The sequence below is a fragment of the Henckelia pumila genome, chromosome 3 (genome assembly GCF_033568475.1).
Source record: "Henckelia pumila isolate YLH828 chromosome 3, ASM3356847v2, whole genome shotgun sequence".
NCBI classification, from domain to species: Eukaryota; Viridiplantae; Streptophyta; class Magnoliopsida; order Lamiales; family Gesneriaceae; genus Henckelia; species Henckelia pumila.
This window is the reverse complement of record NC_133122.1, coordinates 95,628,534-95,638,890: the sequence shown is the minus strand read 5'-3', so window position 1 is coordinate 95,638,890 and position 10,357 is coordinate 95,628,534. Positions and strand designations below refer to the sequence as shown.

Sequence of the window (10,357 nt, the reverse complement as noted above, 5' to 3'; positions counted from 1 at the left end):
TTGATTTGATCGCGTAGACGGGACCGTGGACGGATGAGATATCAACTTTTGAGCCAAAAATATTTTATGAGATTTTATGAGCCTTAAAAAAATAATATTTTATGGTATTTTGTCAAGAAAATTTTAGTATTTAATTATATATTTATTTAAGGGTTGATTTTTTAGCCAAAATAAGTCATTTTAATGACTTTTATTAATTTTTAAAAATAGGTTATTTGTTTATTTCTGGATTTTGGTCTATTTATCAGATTGGTAGGTATTAAGAGTTTAAAATTTTAAGTTTATGGTATATTATCTTTCTAAATAAATTATATTAGTATACTATACATATATGCCCATACATATATGTATAAACATTAAAAATAATACTAACAAATAAATTCTTTTAATGATAACTTAAATAAATAAAAATCTTGAAACACGCAATATTAATAAAAATCCGTAACCCAAAAATTCAAACTCATGCATGCGAAAATAAACATAAATAAAACTTTGAAATATGTTTTAAAAACCCTAATAAAGAATCTCAATATAATAATAATTCTTCCATGCGACGGTCACGGGGCCACTGTCATGCTTGTTCATACATCCTCGCCACCGGTAGGAGCTACAAATGAATTATCGTACTCACCTGCACCATATAAGCATAGTGAGCCTAAAGGCTCAACATGTCTAAACCTTTGTAACAATTGTTAAAATAATGCATCACATAATCATACTAATACATATAATCATCATGAATATGCATGCATGCTCGCAAAATAATGCACCATGAATTCTTGCTAGCCATAATTATGATCATCATACATACATCATAACTAATCATACATAGCATAAATTGAGCATGTCATAATCATAAAAACTGTGTAGGTCATATCCATGAGCGTGGCTCGTAATCATGAGCGACTGATCAGTCTAAAAACCATCGTACGTGGCGGTGGATAAATCCACCTCTATGCTGGTAGTAAACTACCTCTGTGCCAGTGATAAAACCACTTCTATGCCGGTAGTAAAACTACCTCTGTGCCGGTGGTAAACCACCTCTGTGCTGCCACATCACTTCAATTTTCATAAAAATATTTTTCATGCTCAATTATTAATCATAAACACGTCATAAAATATTTTATGTATGCATGCACTTAAAATATGTCCGTAATATATATTTAATTAATTTTAATAATAAATATACTTATACTTAAAATAAACTTCATGCATAAAAAAAGAATTAAATATATATTCCGGACTTAGTTAATTTTTACGTGTTGGTCAGACTGCTGGCCCCTTAGACTTAAACCCATAAATTCTAAGACTGGCCCAATAATTCAACTTAAGCCCATTAACTTACATTTAAGCCCAAATAATTTATTCAAGCCCAATATGACATACCTGGCCCAATAACAAAACTCAAGCCCATTAATTACTTAGTCTGGCTCAATGACCCAAAAACCTAAAGACTGGCCCAATAATTTCCATGGGCCCCAAGGCCCATAAAAATTAATAGACTCACTTAAATAATTACTAAAGTCCAATAACTTAATTCACATGTGACCCAATTAATTAATTGAACTAGCCTTGGCCCATTTACAGCCCAACTTAATAATTAACTTAAAAATAAAAAATACTCGAGCCCAACTAATATAACCCAGACCCGGACCCGACTAACATGACCCGTGGCCCAACGGACCCGACCCGTACCCAAAACACCAAGCCCGGCCCGTCTAAAGCCTAGACACAACCTTAGACTTTCTTTCCTTAATCCTAACTCACGGCAGCCCTGAGCGACTTTGGAAAAACTGACCGTGCCACCTACTCCGGCAACTTTTGGCCGTGAAACCACTGCCCATACTTAGCCAACATCCAGACGGTTCTAACCCAATAAATTTTACCTTAAACGTAGCTCTGTAGAAGGAGAACGAACCAAAACAATCTACCCCTAGTTTCTGCTCACGCGCAGAATGCGAACAAAAACTTCAGGCCGTTCGGCCGCCCATCTCCGGCAACCACTGGCCGGAGCACCACCTGTAATATCTTCCTCAAGGTCTTGGGGTTCTAACCCCACTGAAATCAACCTAAAACACGCCCGATGGACCAAGAACGAGCCAATCTCCCAACGCTGCGCAATCTGCGCGATCTGCTGCACCCAACTTTTTTGGCTTCGGTTCCGACCCTTCTTGGCACAAACCCCCTGCCTCACTCGATCCTACAGAACCTAGGACACGATCCTAACCACAGCCAACAGCCTGGACCCGAGCCACATGAGAAAAACGTGATCAAACCTTGAAGAAAACAAGAAAAATCATGCACGTGAAGGAGTCTATGAGATTTTTCAGAAGAAGTTCAGTAAATATCATGTCAAATCCATATAGTCTGATGAAAAACGTGAGTATTAGCTTATATGGTGGTAAAGGAAAAGAATTAAACATGCCTTGTTAATTATAACGAAGATTTATGCGTATACGGGGCTCCGGGACGACGAATGGGCCAAGAACTTGAATAATCCTTGAAGAACTCGGCTAAAGAGGCTTCTATCTGCTGAAAAACGTGATGGAGGAGGTGGAGGAGATGGGGTTGGCGGTTGATGGGGTTGGAGCGTAGGGTAGGGAGAGATTTTGGGCGTAATGTTGGGTAGATTAGGATAATAACTAATATAATTTATTTAGAAAGATAATATACCATAAACTTAAAATTTTAAACTCTTAAAATACCTACCAATCTGATAAATAGACCAAAATTCCGAAATAAATAAATAACCTATTTTTAAAAATTAATAAAAGTCATTAAAATGACTTATTTTGGCTAAAAAATCAACCCTTCAATAAATATATAATTAAATACTAAAATTTTCTTGACAAAATACCATAAAATATTATTTTTTTAAGGCTCATAAAATCTCATTAAATATTTTTGGCTCAAAAGTTGGTATCTCATCCGTCCACGGTCCCGTCTACGCGATCAAATCAATAAAATTCTGAAAAATTTAGAAATTCTAAAATCATGGGTTAAATGCTAAAATAAATTTAAATCATGCATATAATTCACATAATAACACATAAATGTCATTTAACCCAAATATAAATTTTTAAATAATTATTTTCCCTAATTATGCAATGCGAATTTACGTATTAAAATTTCCGAGTGTTACAATTCTCCACCCCCCCCCCCCTTAAATTGAATTTCGTCCTCGAAATTCGACTGATCAAATTCTAATAACGAAGCCCTCAAAATTCTAGTTTACTAACTCCACGATTACTATCTAGTTCTCAAGTTTCAGTATCCCAAAGTCACGTAATCGCAATGCATAACTAAGTATTTTTAAACTTTGCTAACATAAAGTCTTAAGTCATAACATATGCTCCTGATAAATCATAATAAAACATTTAAAACTTACAGACCGGTAGTGGGATTTCTGAGCTTCATGTGGCAGATGGACACCCTCCAAGGACCGTGCTTTGATACCAATTGAAACATCTACTACTAATAAATGCGAAAAAACTTTATTTTTTTTTAAAAAAAAAATAAAGTTTTTTCGCATTTATTAGTAGTAGATGTTTCAGCTGCGCACTCTGATGCTTACTGATATCTATATCATCAAGGACCTGACTAACTCTTATTCCAATATAAAAGTTACAATTCTTACATGTTCTCAAGTGGTCTTATCCTCAATTTTATCACTCCTCAGTTTACCTTCAATCTAAATTTACAAACTCAGAAACGTCATCATACCGCAATGATAAGTTCTATAACCAACAAGTTCTTAGATCTTTAAGTTATTGCACGACCTACATTATGCTAACCTAAAAAAAAAATAAAGTTTTTCCGCATTTATTAGTAGTAGATGTTTCAGCTGCGCACTCTGATGCTTACTGATATCTATATCATCAAGGACCTGACTAACTCTTATTCCAATATAAAAGTTACAATTCTTACATGTTCTTAAGTGGTCTTATCCTCAATTTTATCACTTCTCAGTTTACCTTCAATCTAAATTTATAAACTCAGAAACGTCATCATACTGCAATGATAAGTTCTATAACCAACAAGTTCTTAGATCTTTAAGTTATTGCACGACCTACATTATGCTAACCTTATATCCTACGTCGGAATTCCAAGCAATAGAGTCCATATAACCAATAAATAATTTATGTCGACCTCGACCATAACTTAAAAACTTTCTAACAACGAAACTATGCTTAATGTCTATCCACCAGTTAAACTTAACTCATATAATATAGAAATTAAGCTCTAGAGAAATCCACAAGTTCACAACATACTTAACAACTAACAATAAACTCTTCTAAATTGGATAGCTTAAGGAACCATACAATTCTCTCTCGTTAGACTTTAAGATATGATATGAATCTGACCCATACTTCCACAACAAATTTCTATGGCATGCCCAACGATAAAACAAATTATCAATCTCCTAAACAATCGCATAAAGATCGACAGAACAAGTTAATTTCCTTATATCCCCAAATCGTTAATATTACGGAACAATGATACCTTCAAGAACGACTTAATAACCATTTTTAATTCCAAGGGTCTACGCCACTTCTTAGCAATGATTTACTTAATGCTCTTGGACTATGCTCAATCTCTTATTAGTTACCATAACTCGCAACTCTTCCAAGGATGATTAAAAAAAAATTTCTTAAACAACGACTCTAGCTCAGCTAACCTTCAAGTGGGATGAATGGTTCTTCTCAACTTAGGATTGATCGACTCATTCTATAAATAAATATAATCTAATCCTTGATAAAGAAATGTAACCATAAAATCCACTATCTTTCAATCCGAAGGTATTAACCGATAACATATATAATCCAAATAGGTGACTAAACAGATCCCAATCATCCATTCATCAACTTATACGTTCATCTCTAGCATATTTGATTCTACCGAAAGTTCAACTCTTGATTAAACATTTCCCAACAGATTTATCCAAAAAACTTCCTAAATATTCTATTCATCCTTCTGTACCCATAGTTGGTGCATAAATCTTACCGATTGACATTCACAAAATCTTAGAACGCTAATATAAAGTACCCAAAAGTCTCTAGGGACAAATCTATTTCCTTATCTCGTGACGGAGCACCCATTCAGCTCATCAAATTCGTCTCATTACTCTTAACGATCCTATTTAAAATGGAACAACTCATTCAAATAATTCGCTGACTAGCAATCTTCTTGCTAGAACTATTTATAACTAGTAGTCGCCATTCCTTGGATCACATTAATAACTTAGGATTTATCTAGTACTAATACAAAATTCCAACAGTCTAAAAGCTTACTATGCGGCTACGAGCCAAATCTCTAAACAAGAAATAGAAATGATAATTGGAATTGTGATCCACCCATATTCTCATCATGATGGATCATGAAAGGAACTAAACATACAAGTAATGTTGCCCAATACGAAATGAAATAGTGCAAGCATTACCAACAAACGAGCTGAAAATAAAATCTAGATAAGTGAAAACAACTCACTCATAATTCAAATTTCAGGGGTGAATGAATAATAATGGAGGCTCCATGAATAATAAATATGAGCCAACAAGATACAAATCTCGTGATCATTCATCCATATGTAATGAAATCATGTTCAAACAGTTAAAAAGCACAATCAAGGCAATAAGTGTGAATTAAGTCGAGAGAAGTTCACACAAGTTAATAATCAGGGAAAAACAACGGTCTCAAAGTAAAATCAGATGTCAGCCACATCATAAGTAGGTCACCAAAAAGAATGTCAAAGTGAATCTTACTCACATCAACATGTGGCTCTATAACCGAAGAAAATTTCAAGAAGTATGAAACATTAACAAGATTTTACTAAGAAGTTCAACCAATGCCAAAGTGGCAGAATTCAACGCTGATTAATGTCATACTAATCCATAAATGAACAAAGGATAAGCAAAGAAATTTCGGATACTCAAAAGTATATGTTGCAATAGATACAAGCACGATTGAAGAATAAGAAAATAATGATAAGAATAATAGTTCACAAAATAGAAAGGCTCATAGTAACCACCTCACTAATCCTCGAAATCATATTTGCCCAAATAACAAAAAGGAAAACTCAAAATATCCATAATAATATAAAACAAAGTACATATCCCAAGTCTTCACAGGAGTTCAATTCATAAACTTAACTGACAAAACATACATCTATCAATTTCTAATCAAACTATTCACTTAGTCTTATCCGCCTAAATTCCATACCTAAGAGAATGAATTACAACAAGGACAGATCAAATAATACCTCCTAATATGCAAGTATAAAATTTCCGACAAATTCCTACAATCTCACCAAATATTGTTAACACCATCTAATAACTCAAACAACATCCACCTACTGTCCAAAACTGGAAGGAATATTAGTACACCAACTCCGTTTAACTTGAAACCGCATGCTATAAAAATAAACATATGAATTGTACACTTTAAACTACTAAAACAAATTTTTAAACGAAAATAAACACTAAACTATGCACTTAAACAAATTAAACATCTAGTTTTGAAAATATTCTAAAAAGGATGACATCTAAACATTTAAAGTATTAATTCAAGTATGACTAACATATAAAATTCTTTAAAAACTTACAGACTTTGAGGCGAGACTTCTCGAGTTTCTTGCAACCGGCACTAGGCACAACCAAACCATACCATACTCTGATACCAACTGAAACGACCCTATTTCTATTTTAAATTAAACTAAATAAAAATACGGGTTTTCAAAAAATTTTGACATGACGTCTCTATAAATATTCAAACCCGCCTGTCACAGATAGCAACTAAAAAAAACGACTGACAATGCCAAGAAAACTAGACCGAGAAAGGAACGAGAACTAGAGAAAAAGATTCGTCATATCACATAATCAAAATTTTAAAAAAAAAAATCTAAAGTTTACATGACCTAAACAATTCTATGAAAACATTACATATACATTTGTCGAATAAGCAAAATAAATGCATCATAACATAATAATTCGAGTAACTATGCGGAAGACAAGCATCAAGTCGGAGGGATGTGTCATGCCCGCATCGCAGTTCACTCGATAGTCTTTCCCATCGATCTTAATGATGACTTATACCTGCCTGAAAACAAATAAGTGTAGTGAGTCTAAAAGACTCAGCAAAAATATGAGGGGATAATGAGTACTACATAAATATAAGCACACGCAGATTAAAAATATCTTGATAACAAAATAATTTGTGCCCTTAATTTAAATAAATTATTTCTAAAGGAATGAAGTGAACATGAATGAAACATATGCATGGCTAAGTCGGATATAATCACTGTAACTGAATAAACATACTGAAAAATAGACATAAATATTTGAACTTAGATCCTTGAATTGTGACTCTGTGATTTCGATCATGATCATGGCTGCAGTGCACTATGCCGCAAGGAGGTCAGGATAACACCCAACCCAATCTTGCTATGTATTTTGTAAGGGAGGCCAAGATATCTCTCAGCCCTACACGAACACATGCTAAGGTAAGGAAACCCATAATGATTTGGTAAGGGAGGTCAAAACGTCTCCCAGCCCCACATACACATGAATAAATGTAGTCACAATCATCTTACTTCATTCGTAAAATACTTTCTTTCATTCATGAATATGAGACTTAGCATTCATATGTAAATATGACGTACATGTAAATATTTGAATGATAATCATGCAAACGACTCACACAAGGACGACCGGGATGGTGTTTTAAGGAGCAACCAAAAGGATGAAAATCTAAACCATAACTTGCGCTTAGGCCAATTCGAGTGGTTTGCCCACAAAACATGTAACATACTCCATTCTTATTCAAAAAGGATTCCGTTTGAAACCACGACTCCGTGACACTTGGAACTAAAGAAGGAAGTTATTCTCGAGGTATTATCCCTATCCAATCATTCTATAAAAATTCTTTTCCGGACAGCAACCTCCTTAAATTTCCAGAATCTGCACCTAGCCATTCAAGCGCCTAGAACTCGATCCAAAACTTAACCGAATTGACTCCCGCCTTCATCATTGTATTCCTAACATCCTAGGCTAGTTTCAGACTCAAGCCCATGGCCAAAACCTGCTTTGAACTCAACCTTAACCACAACTTAATGGGCAGCTCAAACACTTCCAAAATTCTGCTCAAACCTTGCCTTTTACCCTCAACCAAAAACTTTTCTATGTGACTCCCAAGTTCCAAGACTCTATGCTAGGGTAAAGACCAGAATTTAGGTTCATTTCCTACACCTAGAACCCGCCCATAACCTGCTTAAACGCAGCTCCAACATGGCAGCCTCCAAACACCTCAAACCGAGCCCAACCATTCCCCCTCATTCAAAGTGCCTCAATGCCAATCCTACGAGCTAACTTCTCCCAACCTAAACACTACCATGTGAGCTACATTCTCACCAATGGTAGTCCCTATCCACCATCCAAGCAACGTTAACAATTACACACAGATTTTCAAATCAACAAGCTGGAAAAAGATTTTAGAAATTTTAAAAAATTCATGGCATCAATGCATTCACCATTACAAATTCATAACTCATTTTAATTCCTTAACCATAAAAATAATGTGAATATTGCTCATCACAACCTGTAAAAAAGAGCAGCATGGCCGAAGCCTTCAAGAACAGGGCACAACACTGGGGAATTTTTGAATCATAAGGGAATGCATAACACCATTCAAACTATAACAAATTCAATCCTCAACAATAATCACAATGGGAACATTTCTCAAACACCTACAATGCAAAAACATTCTATGGCCGAAAATCTCATGAAACAGGGCACTCGTTCCTTTATTTTATTATATTTTTTTTGAAAACGTGAGGTTCATATATATAAATTCAACGCACAACATATACATCTACAAAGTGGGAAAGGAACCATATTCTTGCCTTAGCTTGAATAAATTGAAGGAAAAGAAAAGAACAGCCGAGAACGAGCTGGTGCAAGATGGGGAGTGAGCTGGAACTTGCGAAGCTCGAGTCTCGATCGGAAAGGCGGCTCACGATGGTGCAGGCTGCATTCGGGAAGAAAAAGAAAGTAAACAGCCTAACGCGAGAAGAAAAAAGGAAATGGGAGAGAAGGTATGTCTGTATCGGCCTTAAGCTTGGAGAAGGGGGAAAAGTTTTGGGTCGATGAAATGGGCTGGGTAAGATAGGGGTTGGCCGATGCATATTTGGCCTGGTGAGAATCTTTTTGGGCCGGGACAACACATAAAGTTAAGCGGGTAGGAAATATAATACATATAATATAATATGCAGTATTTTATATGGTGCGATTAAAAGTGTTAGACCCCCAATTCCCGCAAATACTCAAAGTTTGAAAATTCAAGAATAAATACTTAAATTTTATTCGCCGGGTTTGAAAACGCTAGTTAACTTAAAATATTTGAGCAACTATACTTTAAAGGAATTTAAAACAACAAGATTCAAGAAATTAAAATCAATACTTAAATATTTTGATGTCACAACAATAAATAAAATATTTAAATAATAACCAGTGCGATTAAAATAATTTAAACAAACTAGACTAACGTTTAAATGTAGTTTAAATAAATACACAAGCAAAAAATAAAATAAAAAAAACTTTAAAATGATTTGAACAATTAAAAAGAATTTAAATAAAAATGCTAGACATTTAAAATAAATTAAAGTAGTTAACCGGTAAACTTATGCTATTTAAAATAAATAAGTTGGACACTCGAAAATGTTTAAACAAACAAGTTAAACAGTTAAAATCTTTTAAAAGAATAAACTAAACAATTAAAATCATTTAAATATGCAAGATTAAACTTTTAAAATATTAAAACAATTAAGTTGCACAATAAAAATCATTTTGACAAATAAACTTAAACAATTAAAAATATTAATTAAATAGTTAGTGCAATAAAAATCATTTGAATAAATAATAAAATATTTTATTAACATATAATTCACATTAAGAATTTAAATCAATTAAACCTAAAAGTAATAATCCAAATATTTGTTAAATTTAATGCATGTGATTTAATAGATTGGATTTTAGGCGCCATAGAAAGTATCCAGAAAATCAGTTGACACCGAAAGACATAGACAAGATGTCCCACATCAAAGGAAATAATGATATCAATTATATTTATCAAATTTCAACAATGTAGGTGTAATAGGATTTTATTGTGCTTTTTCGAATGATTGCTTGTAACATGTTATGTATCAATGCAATTCATTTTCGCAATGAATTCATCTCGTAAACTTTCTTCATAAATTATTTTCAGGGCCTAGGTTTTTTCACCACCAAAAAAGGGGAAATTGTTGAATCCTAAATTTTGGTGATAACAAAACAATACTTCGTTGTTTTAGTACGACCGCCACTTA

General features: G+C 33.8%; 1 long non-coding RNA gene across 1 annotated transcript; it reads right to left on the bottom strand.

Moving 5' to 3' along the window:
• Positions 1–455: 455 nt before the first annotated feature.
• Positions 456–9,126, bottom strand: LOC140893427 (uncharacterized). Its single transcript, XR_012153137.1, has 3 exons — positions 8,886–9,126; positions 6,598–7,084; positions 456–626 (listed from the first exon to the last, which is right to left on the bottom strand). It is a non-coding gene; the product is annotated as an uncharacterized lncRNA (long non-coding RNA).
• Positions 9,127–10,357: the final 1,231 nt, after the last annotated feature.